The sequence below is a fragment of the Pseudonaja textilis genome, chromosome 3 (assembly GCF_049901715.1).
Source record: "Pseudonaja textilis isolate UNSWEBS1 chromosome 3, rPseTex1.2, whole genome shotgun sequence".
NCBI classification, from domain to species: Eukaryota; Metazoa; Chordata; class Lepidosauria; order Squamata; family Elapidae; genus Pseudonaja; species Pseudonaja textilis.
Genome location: NC_141992.1, coordinates 20,817,284 through 20,838,215, shown reverse-complemented (window position 1 = coordinate 20,838,215; position 20,932 = coordinate 20,817,284). Strand labels below are relative to the sequence as shown.

Sequence of the window (20,932 nt, the reverse complement as noted above, 5' to 3'; positions counted from 1 at the left end):
CAGAATCTTGTTCCCAACTTTGGTAAACAGAATAAAATGAATTCAAAGCTATGTTTAAAGTGCATTTAACTAGGCTGCCCTCGAGCTGTGGATTTTCAAAATTAACCACTCAGCTCCTTTTAACAAGACAACCATTTCTCTAAAAAGCAAAGGATGGCATGTTTTCTTTTTTACTAAAGGAGGTCTTCCATCTTTTGCTTAAGCCAATTAGTGGGAACTTATTAAGAAAATGGTGTTGTGTATCCACATCACTGGGTTACCTTAGGTATTGTATCACAAATTCCATTCATAATCACCTTCAGTACAGAATTCCAAGTTTTTTCAAAAATCTCTTCCTGGCCCTACACATTATTATCTGCTTGCAGACTCTTCCCTGGCAGGTGAAATAGTATAAATGGGACCTAGGTCTTTAGTTCTTTGTTAAATATTTATTCATTAGACTTATATACCTCATTTCTCCCCAAAGGATAAAAGCAATGTATGTAGCAACTTTTTTTTCTCCAACTCTTCCCATAGTGGGATAAGATGTTGCATCAAGAGGTTGTCTTCAGAAGCCATCCAATCAGTTTCTAAGACTGGGAATGGATTCCCCAGTCCAACATCTTATTATCCCATTGTTGGGTCTTCTTTGCACATCACAGAAAGGATGCAAGAGTCACTAGTAATTTTTTTTCTGATGCTTGCTTTATTAGCTACAATGAGTTTACATTTCATCATATACAGGCAACCAAAGAAACAATAATCCATAATCCCTAATCACAGGCATAACTAATCAATCAATAGGAATAAGAACTCAGGGCACTACATATATAGTGGGGTTAATTTCTGGAAGATAATGCATCCCGGTATATTGAATTGGGTTTTTTGTGACTTCCACAAAATCTCTCCCACAGCTGTTCACATTTTTTTTTTAAAGAAAAACCTATCATCTCATTAACTTCCTTCCTTATGCATAATACTTCCCACTAGAAGAGCAGCTCCCAACATTTTGGGAGAGAGGTTTTTCCACAGACCAGAAGGGGCATGGTTTCGCTCGCTGCCTGAATCCCATAGATGGGGCTTCGCTTGTTTGCGCAGCCCGGTTTCTGGCATGCCATGGCCCAATGCCTGTCCACGGACTGGCAGTTGGGGACCGCTGCATGAGACACCCGTATGTTTGTTTTCCTATTAGATGCCTAGAATGCTCTCTGCAAAAAAAGGTAGAATATAAATTGAATAAATATCACTAATGTAAATAATAAATTACTGGAAAATCGCAGGACCGGAGAGTCTGAAATTTTTTTAGAAGAAAAGATTCCCGGAACTTGTTTTTTAATGCCTAAGAAGGCTTGGAAAGATTTCATTGCAGAACAATGATCCTAAATAACAGACAAGCAAATATGAATTCAACATTGGCAAAACTAAGCTTGACCATGCAACCAATGATTAAGGAAAGTTATAAGCTTCTGTTTGGTAAATATTTTCAAGGAGAGGCTGAACACCAATTATTAGGGATGTTTTAATCTGGATTCTTGAACTGACCAAAGGTCAAATATAATGGCCTATAAAAGGATGGGCAACCATCAGCCTGTGGTCTTATGAACCATGAGCAAATTTTATACAGAATATTATTGGAATGGATAGAGCTAACATTTTGATCTAGAGAATTTGTACTTGAACAATTTCAAGGGTTTCTAAAAACCCACTGTACAAAATTAAGCTGATTTTTAATTCTAAAGGGTTAAGGTGTTAATGTCTTTGATCCTTGCAAAGTCTTTAAAATACAAAATTTACACAAAACATCAAAAGAAGTCACATTGTTACCACACCCAATGATGCCACTGGCACACATGGTTTGTGCCTCTGGAAGGCATAAAGTATTAAAAATGGCCAAAAGAACATTATCCACACCAGCTTTCAGTGGTCACTTCAAAGTATATTATTTTATTACCTACAGAGTTGAAATTCTCCGATTTCTACTAAGTCATAATAGCAATTTTAGAGTAAGCTTGAAATAAAAAAGATGACTTTCATATCACCCTTGGTCATCTGAATCTCCTGGGAAATTGTATTCTAGAAAATCTACTTTAAAAAAAAAACAATGTTTTAACAAAGAGGACACACAAGTGGCAGCACCCAATCTACCTTGCTTGAGCTTAGAAACTAAGCAAAGAAATCTGGTTAGTATTTGTATGGGCAGTAGGCTAGTCTGGGAAGTCCAAAACATATTGAAGAAGCTTGTGAGAAACTCCTTACATAACATGCCAGGAAAATGGCATGAATGCATTCAAGAGTCAAGTTCAACATGAAGAATATGTTTTTATTTTAATGCTGAAGGAGAATTACCATTGACGTCACTATGTTCCTATTCTTTTCCACAGTTACTTACATTGTCTCTCACATCCTTTGAAACCAGCACTTTAGTTGTAGTGACCGGGGCAATGTAAAAAGACACAATATTGTTCAGTTTGTTTTAATTGCATTTTTGTTTGAAAGAAGCAGCCCCTCTACTCCGGCATGTTGTCTCCAACAGAGAACAAACATTTAAAAAGTTCAAAAGCGCAAAATGATGAAGATAATCCTGGCCCTTTGTCCTTGCTAAAGCCAGATGTTGATGCATTACTTCAGGGAGTCAATTTGGTGCAGTGGTTAAAGATACTGGCTAGAAATAGAGAGACTGGGAGTTCTACCTCTGCACAAAGCCAGCTGGGTGATTTTGGGATGGTCATTCATTCTCAGCCCCAAGACAAACAAAATAAGGTGAAACCAGTTTGGAAAATGTTGTCAGAAAAACTGCAGAGACTCATCCAGGTAATCACCAGGGATCAAGATGGACTCAAAGGCATACAAACTCAAAGTTTACTCTACCTAATCTACATTTTCATAAATTACACTTTTGGGACTGGCAAACTCAGGTGCTAAGCCAGAGTTCCCCAAAGCTTTCGGCTTTGCAGACTGGTGCAGGGGTGGATGGCAGAGGGGAAGGTTTTGTGCAAGTGGTTGGTCTCTACCACGGCCCTGTTGAAAACCCCTGATGGCTCACTAATGGGCCGTGGCCCACAGGTAGCACCCCTGTGCTAAGCCAAGCAGTTGCTAAATAAAACTGTGGTTGTGCTTACAATCTTATTTCAGCTTTCATTTGCTTTACAGACCTGCAAAAGTCATACATGAGGCAATTGTTAATCAAGGGCTACCTGTAATGCTAGTTGATTGTAAATAATATCCAGAATTTTTTGTGTTTGATTGATTGATAACCCACTTTTCCTCCAAGAGTTGGTTTACATGAGGATATCCCTCCATTTTCCCCCTACAACAGGCATCTTGTAAAATACTTTGGGCTACAGTGGACAGATTGTCCCAAAGTCAACATGGAGCTTCTACAGCTTAGAGTGAACTTGAATCTGATTTTCTAACATTTTAAGTACCACCCCAGACCAATGCTATATTCACCCTCTGCCATTTATTTGCTATATGTTGAAATCTAATTGAACAAGTTCATGGAATTCTCCATGGGCAGAAAGGTTGTTGAGGCAATTTAGATTCTAAAGGTCAACTTTGAGCCAAGTCTTTGTTTGTGTATTCGTAACACAGTAATTAATCTTGTTTTGTCTGCAGAAATAATTCCTTTCACTTATTTTGGAACTTGTGTTAATTAATCCAATTGATATTCCAGGACATAGGGGGAAAAAAACCCTAAAATTTTAGTAAGTCCCATTCATTTCAGTGGAACTTATTTCCCTGTGACTGTGCTTATGATTACAATGTGCTGGAGGCTTTATTTAAGTGGAATATTTCATATTCTTTTGTTGATATCTCCCTGGTCACTTACAAATCCCTCATAAAACAGGACCCAAGAGAAGATAGGCATAACTACTGAGTATCTCTGTGTTTATATTTTCCTGAACCTTCTTATATACATACATACATATATAGACATCTGCAAACTTAGGGAAAAATATAATAAAAAAGTAATGTTGTAAAGCACGAGTGTCAAACTCACAGTATCACATTGCTGTCACACGATGTTTTATGATGTTTTTTCCCTTTCTGGAGCTGGGATGGGTGTGGTCAGCATCCAGCCCACCAGTTTGATACCCCTGAAAGGAATGGAAATAACTATATCATGTAGGGCTGGGGTGTCAAACTCAATTAGATTGAGGGCCACACCAGGGTTGTTTGACCTTGGGAAGTTGGGGTGCGTGGCCAGGTTGGACATGGCCAGCTGGATGTTACTCAGGGATGCATGTGATGGCCTGAGCACTCTGCCAGAATGCTCCCAAGCTCTGTTTTTGGCTGTGACGACCTCCTGCAATTCTCTGCCAGCAAAAACCCTCACATGTCCTGTTTTCACTGGCAGAGGCACTGTGGGCCGGTCCTTTGCTAGTTCCCAGGTGGCCCTGTGGGCCAGATCTAAACACCCATTGAGCTGGATGCAGCCCATGGACCTTGAGTTTGACACTCCTGGTGTAGGGCAGTTGTGAGCAGATGACTTGTCTCTGTGCTGTATTATACTGCAGGCCAGGTGTAAACACTTCTTCCCCTTTTCTTTTTATTTATTGTTCTTTATTTTTATTTTATCTTCATTATGCTTTAGGTTTCTTCAAAATAAATTAAGGATGTTAAAAAAAAAGGTGGCCTGTAAATTGGATACAGTCCTCCTGTCGCACCTGCTATAACCTTCCAGTGTAGATAAAGTTAAATTCTTTCCGAGCTCTTTTTCACATTTTTGAGGTTGTACAAGATAAAATTATAGGCAAGTAACATCACTTGCATTGTGGTATCTTCACTGAAATTTCTTAATTTCTCTTTGTGTGCTGATGTTATGCCAAGCATGATGTCAACAAGGCTTATGCTGGATGTTTATGATTGAAACAGGCCTTTATGGTTAAAGCATCAGACTAGAAACCAGGAGACTGGGAATTATATTCCTTCCTAACTGGGTGACCTCGATCTCTCATTCTCTGTTAGTCCTAGAAAGAGGACAATAGCAAACCAATTCCAAGTCATATCAAAAAGACTGCGTGGACTTGTCTGAGCCATTGATTGATTGATGATGTGCCATTGAGTCATTTCTTACTCCTAGCACTAATCTAGATAGATTTCCTCCATGATGATATGGTCTTTTAGGTCTTCCAATAGTGCACTCATCATCACTGTAACTATCAGCTGTGCCTCCATTCAAAATCTAAGAAAGAAAACTTTAAACTCCATTAAAATAGAGGCAAGTACTTTTACTGGATTTGAAGTGATGGCAAAGAAAGGAAAACAAGATCTGAGGCAAATAGGTGAGGAAATTACGTATTGAAAGTTATCCCAAGTCCCTTCCCCCAGTAGTTCAAACTGGACATCCAATCTGAGGTGTGTATAATGTCATGTGGGTTACATCTTCAGGTGGTGTCCCACACATCTGATATGCCAAGATGGTTGACCTTGGCCTAGAAAAGATAAGTGGATGCAGTTGCACAGAAAGCAGTAAAGCGTCCCATCTTTTTCAGTTCACACAACTTCAACCTCCAGCACCCTTCCCCACAACACCAAATTATCCCTTCCCCCATTTCCATGGCAGTCGGCAAGAGTCAAGCAGTAAAAGACGTCAGGAGAAATTTTTGGAGATTGACAGTAACTGTTCTGACCCAGGCTTTGTCAAACTTAATGAAACACAAACTTATTTTAAAAGCAAAACCTATTTTAATGCAATACTGGGAATTACTTGCATTCTCAGCCAGAAATAATTATAACATTTCCCCAGATAAGAGCACACCTTTCAGTGCTGTAGAATGAATGCTGCCAAAAAACAGAAGTCCAATTAACATAAGCCAACTAAAGTCTCAGAAAAAAGCAGCCATAATACATAGGGCTTCCAAGAGGGATCAGAATCTATTGAACTACTTTGCTTCCTGCAAAGCTGTCGTCATTGAGGCCTGACTTTTATCCCTTATGGGAGGGGCCATCACCTCCCAGCCTTACTCTCGAGTCGCCCCTTCTGCTTCAGCTGCTCTTGCCTTCTAGCAGCTCTGCACACTCGCGCACTGGGAACAGGCTCCCCTGGGTCCTCTGCTTCACTGCTGCCAGACTTTGAAGGCTCCAAAGGCAGCACCCCACTCCCAGATGGTCCTGGCCCCATCCCTGCATTGGACACAGGACCCTTGTCCAAGTCCTCTCCAGACTCCCTGACTGGTTCCCTTTCGTCCTCACTCTGCTGCCATCTGTACCGCCTGCCTGAAAACCACAACAGTAACTGACTCCATCCACTTACCGCTGATTGTCCTCTTCTCTTTCCTTCAATCTTTTCCAGCATTAAAGCTGGGTCTTCACATAATGTGTCTGAAGTAAGATAACTTGAGTCTAGTCATTTGTGCCTGGAGTGACAACTCTGAGTTGAAATCTGGGGTATTGCCAGGAATCAAAACTGATTCGAATACAGAAAGTTCCTTTAAGTTTTTTAGACTGTGCCTACTGTGCCAAATGGAGTAGTTTTTTTTTCTGATGTTTTTATGTGGGGGTGAAGGTTCTGGGAAGCCAAACAGTTTCTTATTTCCCCCAAACTATGTAAAAAAAAAATGACTTCAGTCTTCCACTTGGTCTTTCCTCTGGGCAGTGAAAAGACTGAAATGTTGTTCTTTACCAGGAGGAGGGGAAGTTAACCTTAAAAGAAAATCTCAGGTCCTATTGTTATTGCATCCTTTGGGTGAAAGGGAAAAAAAAATCTGCATCTTATTTTAGGAGGCAGAAGATTTAGAATTTGAAAGGACCCTCCAAAGAAATTCTGTAATGTAATATTGTAAAACAATAATTGAAAGTATCATTGAAAAATAAAAATAAGGAGAGGAAAAACATTAAAGTGATTTTTACCCATTTGAGGAGAATGGCTCTCATCATGCTATGCAAAACTCAATGCAGCCTCCAAAAAGTTCGCAACCTTGAAATAGAGAACGCCCGCCCGTAAAGAAGGCAGTTACACTTTCATAGCTATTTCAAGACAACACAGTTTGTTGGGAAGTATGATACATGGACACCCTGCAGACATCAATTTTAGAAGTCTCTATGCTTCTGTCAATCTTTTTTCTTTTCCTAAAAAAGCAGGGAGGGGGAGACTATTTCTGAAGTTTTAAAAATTTAAGGTTGCTTTTTTTTAAAAAAAATAATAATAATGAATGTATTTCCATGTAAATTACCTCAGGCATTGGTTTTGCTTTGGACATTCTTATTTTTCCTTTCACAGAGAGTAAGCAGATGTTCCGTGAGATAATACCCATCTGGCCCATCATTGGCTAATACTAAAAAGTGGAAGATTCATTGGCTCACGAAGGCATCCACTACCATCTGAACTGAAATCCACATTCATTCATTCATACATTCCTTCCCAGTAACATTCTTTGACTAGGAGCCAGATACCACTTGACGTCACTGTGCTAACTGAGAACATAATGTCCTGGCAGAAGGGCCAGGTTTTACTAAGAAGAGAAGAGGCACTGCTCACCATTGGAACATATTAAAGGAATTAATAGCAAAGGTGAGGAATAAAAGAAGGGGATACTAAAGAAGTAGACTGAAAATGCTACCCACAGAAACATTAAAGATCTTTCTGTTTGGCTCCTTTCTCACTTTGCACATTAAAAAAACACATATTCAAAAAAAGAGGCTATATGCAGCCACTGCACTTTTGATTAAGTACTGTAGCAAACAGGAATAACAATAGCATTTCTTGTGTATTTAAAGATTCGTGCTAGTCCTATTCTCTTCCCCACCCCAGTATTTGTTGTATTTACTAATCAATTAGGAAAGCTCTTTAGAGCTTGCTTTAACAAAGAAATGAAAGCAAACATGCCAAGAGATTATACTTGCCAGGGTTAGATAATATAGAAAATTTCCTTTAAAAAGTCATGCAAATAAGTACATTAGGGTGAGGTGCTAGTAGTCCATGTTATAAGGCCCCCACCCCCTCTTTTTTTTGCAATTTTAGAGTCTGATTAATTGAGGCGGATTTTGTAATGACAGGCTTGCAAATGCTGGGAATGATGTGGCTGAATTCTCAGCCTGGTTGGAAAAAATGCTGCATAGTATAATAATAACTAAGATGGAAAGGATAGGGCAAGGGTCAGCAACCTGTGGCTCTGGAGCCGCATGTGGCTCTTTCATCCCTCTGCTGTGGCTCCCTGTCATCGGTGGGCTCCACAATTGATAGGGCTTTCAGTTAGGACAGGCAGAGGAAAAAGGACACCACGCTAGGAGGAGACTCTATGGTGGGGGAACCAGACAGGGCAATTTTAAGTATAAACATAAGAAATATAAAGCCCTGAAGACACATGTTTGTTGTTGTTGTTGTTCTGTTCAGTCATGTCAGATTCTGAAAGATTGCTTCAACACCTCCCTGTAGTTTTCTCAGCAAGGCTTTTCAGAAGGGTTTGCTATTGCTTCCTTCCTAAGTATGAGAAGAAAATGACTAGCCTGAGGTTACCCAGCTGGCTTTATGCATAAGATGGAACTAGAACTCAGGTCCTCAGGTTTCAAACCTAATGCCTTAAATAACCACTACATCAAACTGACTCTCATCTATATCTATCTATGTGCAATTTCACATTAATATAATTTACATTCGCAAACTGCAATAGTAATCTAGTTTATTTAAGAAGATAGACCTACTATAAAACAGGGGTCTCCAAACTTGGCAACTTTAAGACTTGTGGACTTCAACTCCCAAAATTCACTCCAGCTCGCTGGAGAATTCTGGGAGTTGAGGTCCACAAGTCTTAAAGTTGCCAAGTTTGGAGACCTCTGCTATAAAACATACAAACCTGGTTTTAAAATTTCAGATGATATGGGTTCTGGAACACTACTAAATAGCAAAATAACAAAAAGATGAATGAATGAATACTTTATTTGGTCAAATGTGATTAAATATACAAGGTATTTGTCTCCAGTGCAGAAACTCTCGGTGTACATACAACGCAACAGAGTAATAACAATACTAATACCAAATAAAAGGGGAGACTAAAGAAAATAATTAGAGGAACAATAATTCTTAACTTTGTTTCAACCATCCAGATTTTTGCAGGCCAGATCTCTTAGCCCTAGAAATTACTGGCATATATTGTTTAGTTTAGCTTTTTGCAACTCTCACCATTACACTACATATAGGTGAAACTCGAAAAATTAGAATATCATGCAAAAGTTCATTTATTTCAGTAATGCAACTTAAAAGGTGAACCTAACATATGAGATAGACTCATTACATGCAAAGCTAGATAGTTCAAGCCATGGTCATAATTGAGATGATTATGGCTTACAGCTCATGAAAACCCCAAATCCACAATCTCAGAAAATTAGAATATTGTGAAAAGGATCAATATTCTAGGCTCAAAGTGTCCTACTCTAATCAGCTAATAAAGACATAACACCTGCAAAGGGTTCTGGAGCCTTTAAATGGTCTCTCAGTCAGGTTTAGTAGGAAGCACAATCATGGGAAAGACTGCTGACCGCACAGTTGTGCAGAAAACCATCATTGACACCCTCCATAAGGAGGGAAAGGCTCAAAAGGTAATTGCAAAAGAAGTTGATGTTCCCAAAGTGCTATATCAAAGCACATTAATAGAAAGTTATGTGGAAGGGAGTCTGGAGGAAGAGTGGAGAGGCACACACTGCAAGATGCTTGAAGTCCAGTGTGAAGTTTCCATAGTCTGTGTTGATTTGGGGAGCCATGTCATCTGCTGGTGTTGGTCCACTGTGCTTCATTAAGTCCAGGGTCAATGCAGCCATCTACCAAGAGATTTTGGAACACTTCATGCTTCCTTCCACAGACAAGCTTTATGGGGATGCTGACTTCATTTTCCAGCAGGACTTGGCACATGCCCACACTGCCAAAAGCACCAAAACTTGATTCAATGACTGTGGGATTACTGTGCTTGATTGGACAGCAAACTCACCTGACCTGAACCCCATAGAGAATCTATGGGGCATTGCCAAGAGAAAGATGAGAGACATGAGACCAAACAACGCAGAAGAGCTGAAGGCCACTATTGCAGCATCCTGGTCTTCCATAACACCTCAGCAGTGCCACGGGCTGATAGCTTCCATGCCACACCTCATTGAGGCAGTAATTGCTACAAAAGGGGCCCAAACCAAGTACTGAGTACATATGCATGCTTATACTTGTCAGAGGTCTGATATTGTTCTATGTACAATCCTTGTTTTATTGATTGCATGTAATATTCTAATTTTCTGAGATTGTGGATTTGGGGTTTTCATGAGCTGTAAACCATAATCATCTCAATTATGACAAATCATGGCTTGAACTATCTTGCTTTGCATGTAATGAGTCTATCTCATATATTAGTTTCACCTTTTAAGTTGCATTACTGAAATAAATGAACTTTTGCACGATATTCTAATTTTTTGAGTTTTACCTGTACAGTGCCTTTTAAAAATATTACCTTAAGGTTCATTCATTCATAATGTTATTCTTATACTGCCTTGTCTATTTAAAAATAATAATAAAAGGGAGATTTTTGGTAAGTGTTAACTGATCTCTGGAGTTTATTTTGTGCCAGAGTTACATGCATCCTTTACTTCTGCACTTGAAAGCATATTTGGAAGGCTTGTTGCTCTGTTAAGAGAGGGGGCAGACAAGGTTTTCAACTGTTTTACCTTCTTTTTTCCTTCAGGAGATGAAACTTCTGTGTATCCAAGGCTTAATACACCTATTTTTCTTTCTGTCTTTTTAAATTGTTTCCTGCTAAAAATTGGCAGGAGTTTGCACTGCAGTTGGCAGTTTGCTGCCATATTTTGTCAACATGATGTTGGGGGAAGGGAGTTAAAACATGATTTAATACAGATTTTGATACATTATTCAGATTTATACAAATCTACATAGCCTTACAGAAGACACCAGAACTCAGCCAAGCTGATCTGGATAGCAATAGCACTTAGACTTATATACCACTTTATAGTGCTTTAAGGCTCTCTTCTAAGTGGTTTTACAGAGTCAGCATATTGCCCCAACAATCTGGGTCCTCATTTTACTCACCTCGGAAGGATGGAAGGCTGAGTCAACCTTGAGCCTGGTGAGATGTGAACTGCCAAATTGCAGTCAGCAGAAGTGGCTTGCAGTACAGCACTCTAACCATAACGCCACTGAGACTCATAATGAAGTTGAAGGATAAAGTTGAGGGATGAAGTTCATAATGAAGTTGAAGGATGAAGTTTCTTTAACTAAGCAAGTTCCAGTTTATTTCATTCTACGAGTAAAAACCCTTTTCTAGATGAGTATAAAGGCAGCAACTCTGAAATGAGGACTTGCTTTGTTTTGCTGCTAATCCTGGGGGTGGAAGCTATAATTTTTATTTGGACCTTGTCCAAATTTTCAATAGATTTTGTTCGAATGTAGTGTTGACAAAAAAATAAGTAGCTTCTTTAAAAATGATGGAATAACAGAAATATGTATAATAAAAATTCACGGGTTCTTGGTCTTATTTCATTTTATTTATTTATTTTTCTAGTTTTGGGTATGTGCAGCTTTGCTAGTTTTAACCATTTATAACATAAAGACTTCACATTACCTTTCCATAAAATTGTTAGCTTGTCAACAACAGACTTCAGTTTCCAACATGTATTGCATACAGTCTGAATGTATTTCAGTTGAATGGGTTAGCAAAAGGCTTCAAAATAAAGGGAATATTTTTGCTAATAAGACTAGCTTATTGTGCATTGCTAAAAGGAAGACTCGGGGTATGTTTATTTATTTATTAATAGGTTAGTTAATTCTAATTTATTAATTTCATTTATTAAATAAACAAATATCACCTTTCCTTCAGCAACTCCAAGCGGCTTATATAGCCTCCTTTCCACGACAACAATTCTGTGTAGCAGATTGGGCTAAGAGAAAAAATCCCTCAGTAGGCTTCTGAGATGAAAATGGACTAGACCTTGGATTTCTTGCTTCTAACCTTAAACTCCAAAACCTTAAATCCTATCCCTCACAACCCCCAACTTTGACTCAAAGATGCTTCATTCACCTTTCTGTCAGGAAATATCCCCATGAATATAGCTTTCCTCTCATCACCAGCTCAAAACTGAAGCCATATCTCTTTGATGTTCTCTGATCCAACTTGTAAGTAGTTTTCTCCTGACATAAATCATGATCTGGGTTACTTCACACTAGGCCTGGGATCTGCCTGGCTTCTATTTTGCTGTTCTCAACTGCTGTAAGCATGCTTCTTCTTGTCTATATGCTGCTTGCTCACTTCTCTTCATGGCCATTTTGATTTGTGCCGCTGGATGGCATGACACCAGGAGAGTGAGCTGTTTGCCAGGCATTTCTTTCTTCACAGGTTTGACAGGCAGGTTGCCACACAGGCATCCTGGCTCTCTGCAATTGCCAGAGAACATAGTAGACCAGGATCACTGGTTAGACCCTGGTGGAAAGACATATCTTAATATATAGATTGCGTCTAAACCTCATCTCTTCTACCAGCCTACCCATACCCAGTTTTCGGGAGGAGTGATTGGTTCATATTTTTCTCATTGGCAGGAAATGCACTAATTTCACACCTTAACTTGCTCATAGTAAATTGTTAAGACAATACGCTAGCTGATTCTGTTATTCAGTCAAAGTAAAAACCACCTAAGTAGACAATGAACTTATGCTGGCTTACTATTGTCTTCCCTCAAAAACTGGAGAAAAACATTTTAAAACAGCTGCCTGGATGTATCCATAGCAAATTTACAGTGAGGCACAATTATTTCTGGGAAGTGCAATGAATACCAAAAATGATGAGTACCAAAGAATTTTTCCTATAAAGAATAATACTGAGTCATAAGGCAGCTGACACTGACAAGTTCTAAGTTGTGTGTTGAATACCAAACAAATGATGAGTACCAGGACAAAATTTTCACATCAAAATGCACTAAGTATCAAATTTGATGAGTTTCAAAGTGGTTGAGTACCAAGGTACCACTGTATTTGGGATGGCTGAGATGATCGTTATAACATGCTATAAGATCTTTGTGTAAGGTGGAGGACATAGTGAGGAAGAGGAGCTCTTGATAGTTGCATGGTTTAGGCAGCTACTCGGGGATTATTTATTATTTATTTATTTGTTAAATTTATATGCCATCCATCTCACTGCTGAAGCAACTGTTATATAGCAAGTGTGATGATATCTGTGCATTTTCTCCTATTTTTCTCTAACTATTAAGAGTTGTTAGGTTCATGAGCCTTTTACCTGTGGTTCTTCAGCTTCAGACTCTATTTGCATTGGGCAGGTTTTCAAATTAGTGGCAGTGCACTAATTAGTGCATTTTTCCTAACAATTTTCATTCAAATTGATGAAGTGAATTTGCTTTAGAAATTATTTAAAAGGAGAATAGAATTTTACTGATATTTTTACAAATGGAGAAATACAGTTTTTGTACTTATTTTTTATTTATTTATTTAGTTTGTCAAGCATGTATGAGAAAACAAGTATAAGATGAACATAACATATAAACATATAAGTATAAACAGGTATAGGTATATACATAATAAATGAGTACAAATAAATGGGAACAGTAGGACAGGGATAGTAGGCACACTGGTGCACTTATACACAACCCTTTACAGACCTCTTAGGAATGGAGTGAGGTCCACAGTTTAAGGGTAAAGTTTTGGGGGTTTGAGGATGTAACAACAGAGTCAGATAGTGAGTTCCAGGCATTGTCCACTCTGTTGCTGAAGTCGTATTTTCTGCAATCGAGTTTGGAGCAATTTACTTTGAGTTTGTATCTATTGTTTGTCCATGTGTTATTGTGGTTGAAGCTGAAGTAGTCATTGACAGGTAGGACATTGTAGCAGACAATTTTGTGTACTAAGCTTAGGTCAGACGTAGGCAGCATAGTTCTAAGTTGTCTAGGTCCAACATTTCAAGCCTGGTGGCATAAGGTATTCTATTAAGAGCAGAGGAATGGAGTACTCTTCTCTGGACTTGTTCAATTGTATTAATGTCCTTTATACAATGTGGATTCCAGGCAGAGTCCAGGCAATTATATTCAAGAATTGGTCTGGCAAAGGTTTTGCATGCCCTGGTTTGCAGTTCAATATTACCAGAGAAGAAGCTACGCAAAATTAGGTTAACAACTCTTAATGCCTTTTTGGCAATGCTGTTACAATGAGCTCTGGGGCTTAGATCATCATACAATCATATCTATGGTGGTCGGCAATGTTCTGCCTTCAGTTAAATCCAAAGACATGATTAAAGTTTCAGTGGCAACATAACTATAAACATTGAAGTGTTACTCTACTACAAAAGGAAGTCCTGCCCTTCAAAAAGTTTCTTCTTCCTTCGCATATACTATTTATTCAGTTTCTGGAACAAAAAATGATATTTTGTTTGTAATTCCATTTCAAATCAGGATGCCTTAAATCCTCTGACAGTCTTCACTAAAAGTATTGTATATAATAACAATGGCTATTATTACTATTTTATCGTAAATACTATGGTAATGAGGACATATGGCTGTCTCCTATGCAGGAAGCACTTTAATTGCCTGAAACAGCAAGCTTTCCCCTGTTTTATATGCAAGTAGGCTATCAGTTAACTATAAATTCAACATTGGTAAATAACTGATCCTCTTAACCAGAGAAGGAAAATTCGGATCGATAGGATAAGACAATAGCATACACAACTGCAACATCAAATCATTATTCTTTTCATTTCATTCTATTTCATTCTATTCATCTACAGCAATCACAAGTTGGTTTTGCTTAGCATGTTGTGTGAATTAAATCATTGTAAAGCAGTATATCAATAAGTGGCACTGTTTACCTTGTTGTGGGGGAGCAGAGTTAGCAACACTCCAAGATACAAGCAGACACAAGCGTATGTCTGCAGTGTTCTTCTATCTGCAGTTCAAAGGAAGAAATAGATGTTTAAGAGGACAAACTAACATTTCTCAAGCTTATGTCATTATGACAGCAAAAGCCAGTCTAGGCTTGTTTGCAAAAACATGATTCAGAGATTTCTGTTTCAGGAAAGGTTAAGTATTCCAAGACTCTTCCTGTATGAGGACGAGCTGACAGAGGAAACCAGGGAGGTCAGTTAATTAGTGAAATAGCTTGCCTTCTGGAGCTGTAGGTGCTCCATCACTGGAGGTGTTCAAAAATAGACTGGACAACCATTTGACCAGGGATAGTATAAGGCAGTGGTGGCTAACCTTTTGGGGCTCCTGTGCTGAAAATTGCTCTCACGCTTGCGTGCGTGCGTGCATTTATGTGCCAGCACCCAGAAGACAACACATGCACCCCCTGCCCCCTGTGCATGCATGCGTGATCCCCCCCCACCCCCTTATCTGCACTGTACATGCACGTGCCTCCCAGCTGATTTTCAGCCTCCCAGAGGCATGAGGGAAGCCTCTGCAGTCTTTGGAGGCCGAAAAATGGGCCCGTTTTGTCACTTCCGATATTTCCGGAAATACTGGAAGTGATAAAGCAGGCCTGTTTTTTAGCCTCCAAAGGCTGCAGAGGCTTCCCTCGAGCCTCTGGGAGGCTGAAAAAGGCCTTAAACGGGCCAAAAATCAGCTGGGAGACACACGCATGCTCAGTGCAGGTAAGTTTGGTTGGGGCTTGTGTGCCCGCACAAAAGGCTCTGTGTGCCATTTGTGGCACACGTGCCATAGGTTCACCATCACAGGTATAAAGCCTCCTGTCTTGAGCAGGAGATTGGACTAGAAGATCTCCGAGGTGTCTTCTGGCTGAGGTCTCTTCTGGATTCTATACTTTTATTTAGTGTTAGAAGAATGTATATAGTGCATAAACATAAAAACTTTCAGCATCTCCATGTAGGGCTAGCAATAACTGTTGTGAGAACTCCTAAGGAACATGTGCCTGTTAGTTTGAGAAAGCAGAATTAACTGGGACCATAATCTAATTAGGTATAAGGGAGCTTCTTATGCCTTAAATTGGTATTTCTTAACCTGGGCAACTTTAAGATATGTGGAATACAACTCCCAGAATTGCTGGCTGGAGAATTCTGGAAGTTGAAGTCCATATGTTTTAATTTGCCAAGGTTGAGAAACAATGCTCTGAATAGTAAAGTAGAATCAAGCTTGACTCCTAGTAACTACACAGTCATACCCATATCATTTGCCATTGCGTTATTCCCTAAACATTTGCAAATGCCTAGTTTAGGCTATAGTATACAGCATAAGAAAACAACATAATATTATGACATTAGCTGGCATACACTTCTAAAGCATTTTAGAGCCTCTCTAGGATTTAGCTGAAAAATAGCTTGACTCCCTCTTCTTTGTGGCAACCCCTGAGATATCGGAACATTGCTATATTGTCACCCAGTCCTTTTCATTAAACTACACATACCCAGTTCCTGCAACTGTTCTTCATATGTTTTAACCTCCAGTTCCCTAATCACCTTTGTTGTTCTTCTCTTCACACTTTCTAGAGTCTGAACATCTATTTTTACATCATGGTGACTAAAGCTGAATGCAGTATTCCATGTGTGGTCTTACCAAGGCATTATAAAGTGATATTAACACTTCATGTGATCTTGATTCTATCCCTCTGTTTATCCAGCCTAGAACTGTTATTTAAAAGATTTGTACGGATGCACATCTTAGAACTCTAAGCATTGCACAATCACAGTAAAACTTTAAAAATCATAAAAGTGTAAAATGCAATGTATTTTGTTTTTTTTTTATATAATAGAATAATTTGACAGAATTTCTAACTGTTCAACTGGGCTACTCGGAATTTAATAGGACTATGCTCCAAATCTGGACAAATTCTGAATGTTGGGACAGTTCTGACAATTTGAAACAGACTGCACTGTATCCATTCCAGATGACTTTAACCCACTCCATTTTGAACCACAACCATATGTGAAGTTCTGGTAAGCTGCAAAAATGACCATGCATCAATTAAGAAGGAGAAGAAAGAGCAAACCTTTCTGCCCTAGTAAGGACGGGGCAAAAATTAATAGGGATATCTATCTGTCTTAGGCATCCTTGCTTTTGGGTCCTTCTAAGTTGGCCATCATACCTTTGTGAAAATTGGACATGTTATAGAAATAAGATTTCTTGGCAGTCCAGAGTTTGCTGGAGAAATTGAGGAAGTATGGGGCAGGAATGTCTTCAGAGTGGAAAAAAATATGGTAGTTCTGGTTAGTGCTGCAGCAATGGCCTAACTAGCAATGCTACAATGCGGAGATAAAAAAAAAGAAGCTTAGTCATGCCAGACTTAAACCAAGGACTGTGGCCCAGCTTGAGAAACAGGAAGTGTTATCTCAAGACATATGGTTCAAAGTGGCATTTGGGGGGAAAATACAGGGAACTGTTAGATTTCTGTTCTTTAACCAGCTGCAATGGTAGTGGATACATAAGTCCTGAGAGGACTGATTAATGCGTGGACCAGATTCATGCTGGCAGTGCAGAGACCTTGGAGGGAAGTTGGATCCAGAAGGCCTGCTTGCTCTGTAGAAGCTGAGGTTCAACCAGTCTTTCCAGTAAAGCAGAGATCTCCAAACTTGGCAACTTTAAGACTTCATTGTGTGGACTTCATTCCTAGAATTCTCCAGCCAGCTATGCTGGGGGGTGGGGGGACCCCTGCATTAAAGAATTTAAAAGCAGATACTCCTGTTTCTATTCCTAAAGGCAATAGGATTTTTAATGTTACAAGGAGAATCCTTCCACTGAGAAAGAACCCCATTTTTTCCCAAACCTGCTTTTGATCTAGAGAATGATTTGGAACAGATTATCCCCAGACCAACTCAGGGTACAGGGAGCTATTTCGGGAGACTTGGATTCAGCCTCAAAGGAGGTCAGATGCTGTGTACTGAGCCCTGGTGACTAGCCGTCCCCTGAATCTATTATGGAAAGATGTTTTGACTTTGTGAAATTCCCTGAAGCTTACATGTCCTTAGCAAAGCCACAAAAAAGAAAAGAAACATCAGTAACATTCATTTCTGGGAGGTCTTCATCCTTTGGCATACCTACAGTTCTGGGGAAAAAATGGAATTAACTCAGACAAATGCTTCCCTAATTCAGTAGAACAGTGCCCCCCCACCCCATCTTTTGGGCACCAGGGACTGGTTCCATGAAGGGCAGTTTTTCTGTGGATCATGTGGGTGTGGTTTCATGCATGCCTGGATCCCTCATGTGCACAGATGGGGCTTCACTCACTTGCGGGGCCCAGTTCCTGGCGGGCTGTGGACTGATGTCAGTCCATGGCCTGGTGGTTGGAGTAGGGGAAGGAGGAACAGCACTATCAGATTTGCAAGGTTGATTTCAGTCATACTAGGTAGGCCAGAGTCAATTCCACTGGCAGACTAAAATTACTTTTATTGAGATAAATAATAACATAATCTTGCAAGTCTCAATATTATCTTTTTGCTCTGGACTAGAGGTGTCAAACTCGCGGCCCATGGGCCAAATGTATCACTTGCTGGCCCTGCCTCCACCCGGTTTAGCAAAGGGGGGAAAGTCTGATACATCACGTGACAACCCCATGATGAGTTTGACACCACTGCTTTGAACTATAAAAGCCCTCTTTCTCTAGATAATTGTCATGTCCCTGCTGGCCTTTCAAAGCTGCAATTCCTTCTCCTGCCCTGTCAAGTTAATTACTGCAGCGTGGTTTGTGTGGATTTTTATTTACAGTTTGTATGTACTTTGTTTTTGGACTGAATTTCCTCCACTTAAAGACTATTCTTGGGAGAGTTTTTTCTCCAGCTGAAGGTAACCTGGACACTGAGGGCAAAATTGGAGGTACTAAAGGGACTCTTCTTACTTACTTGTGTGTCTGTGTTGCCTTTGTGGCATGCCCCGGGTCATAATGGTTTCATAGTGTCACACAGATCATTTTCCTTATTCCCTACAAGAAGGCCATATTGAGACCAGTCTATTCTACAGAGCAAATGGGTGCATTTGATTGTAAGGATGCCTTACAGATAAGGTTCATTCATTGATTATATCTGTACTCTGTGTTGGTTGTATATTGATACATTTGTAATTTCTTCTTTCATGGATGGTAAACTATCTGGAATTGTTGAAACAGCCAGCATATACTTTATTAAATAAAAGAATAAATATTTTTGAAATTGCCCAACCCTTGTTACTTATGGTCTTTCTTTTCTTAATTTCACTTAACCTTGACAAGCCATAGATTACGAAGTAAGTAAAAACACCTACCATCAATCTTCTTATAACAGCCATTGTTAGCCATGATTGCTATTGTTTTAAGTTAATGTTTTGCATTATAATTTATTTGTTACAGATATTAATTTATTTATTTTTAATATAAAAAATTGTCAGGACAACCTCACCAGCATTATTATCATAAATTGTTCCACCCTGACACAGTTTGCTCCTTGGAAGCATTCTTAAGAAATTCATTTTTGAAATATATTGTCTTCATGCACCTACAGGTAAACTCATGGCATGGATGCCAAATATTACATGTAGTTCAAATAAATACATAATTTATAGTTGAGAATTCACACTTCAGTAAATCAGGATAATCCCAACGACGACAGTGAAATTACATCACAGAATTAACCTAAAATACAGGTAGAGTTGGATCTGTCATTACTGAATAATCCCTATTCTGCTGTAGCAATTGCATTAACCATTTCTTTCAGAAGCAAACCAAACTGCTAGTATTGACTAATATAATATATGTCAGGGACAAAAAAAAAATTGAGATAATATAGCTCCAGATAATGTAGCATTCCAATTTCCACCAGCCCTAAATATTATCTGGGCAGACTATTTATGATCGAAGCTGTGCCCCAAAGCATTTGTAAAGTCATTTCTCTTTTAAGCTCTAAATGAATGGAAAAAGCTATAGCAGCACAGTGGCTCACAAGGTTAGAATGCTGGGCTGATAATCAGCAGCTTTAATGTTCAAGACCCATGGGTGCCACAGGGTGGGATGAGCTCCAGCTCTTACCAACTCATTGGTTCAAAAGTGAGTGACTGTGAGTACAATAAAGGGTATCTCTTTGGTGGGCAGTTTGAGGGGGTGCAAAAGGAGCCTCCAACTGGGTATCCCCTAGGGCAGGGGTCTCCAACCTTGGCCACTTTAAGCCTCCAGGCTTAAAGTGGCCAAGGTTGGAGACCCCTGCCCTAGGCAACAGAAGCACTTCAGTGCTTCTAACATGGAAGTATAGTATAATATAAAAAGCTAAAGTCTTTTTCAAGCTAAGCTTTCTTTCCTGGTGATCATATGGACAGCTTCATGCACTGCTTCTTAGCAAGCATGAGGAAGTCTTTGCCATTGGCTTTATTTCAGGATGCTTTTTCAACCTCCCAGTCTAGTCCTCAGTCCTGATATTTCCTGATTGTTTCCTATCCAAATGCTGACTCAAGTTGATTGTGTGCTGCCAGCTAGCTGGGCATAAGAGAATCCTTTATCATACAGATAGTCCTTGACCACAACTGTCTGGAACTTGTCACTAAGTGATGTGGTCATTAAGTAAGTCATACTTGATTTTACAATCTTTTTTTGCTGTGGTCATTAAATGAATCACCATGATCACTAAGTATATAAGCGACTCCAGCTTCCCCAGTTGACTTTGCTTGTCAGAAGTCATCTGGAATGGTTACCAATGGCAATCTTGTGACTCCAGGATGCTGCCAACATCATAACTACATGCCAGTTGCCAAGAGCCTTCATACATATGTCTATGATGTAGCTACATATCATTGCTCAGGTGTGCAATAAGTATGATGCATGTGATCTGGTGCAGAAGGAGTTGTAATGCTATCTCAACCAACCAGAGATTGACTGTAAGTATACCACTGAGAGTAATGTATAAAATGAGTTTATCATATGGATTATTAGCTACGCTGGCCAAGTCAAACAAGTCTATCTGAAAATACAAAAATACAGCACCAACATATATATTCTTAATGTTTGGTATGGGAGGAGGGATGAATCCCTGTTTCCTCACCTAAGCAAGGGCAACTC

General features: G+C 39.4%; 1 long non-coding RNA gene across 1 annotated transcript in view; it reads left to right on the top strand.

Annotated features, from left to right (window-relative positions):
* Window positions 1-20,932, top strand: part of LOC148126022 (uncharacterized) — a 34,923-nt gene that overhangs the window by 916 nt on the left and 13,075 nt on the right. The gene's annotated exons all lie outside the window — the stretch shown is intronic.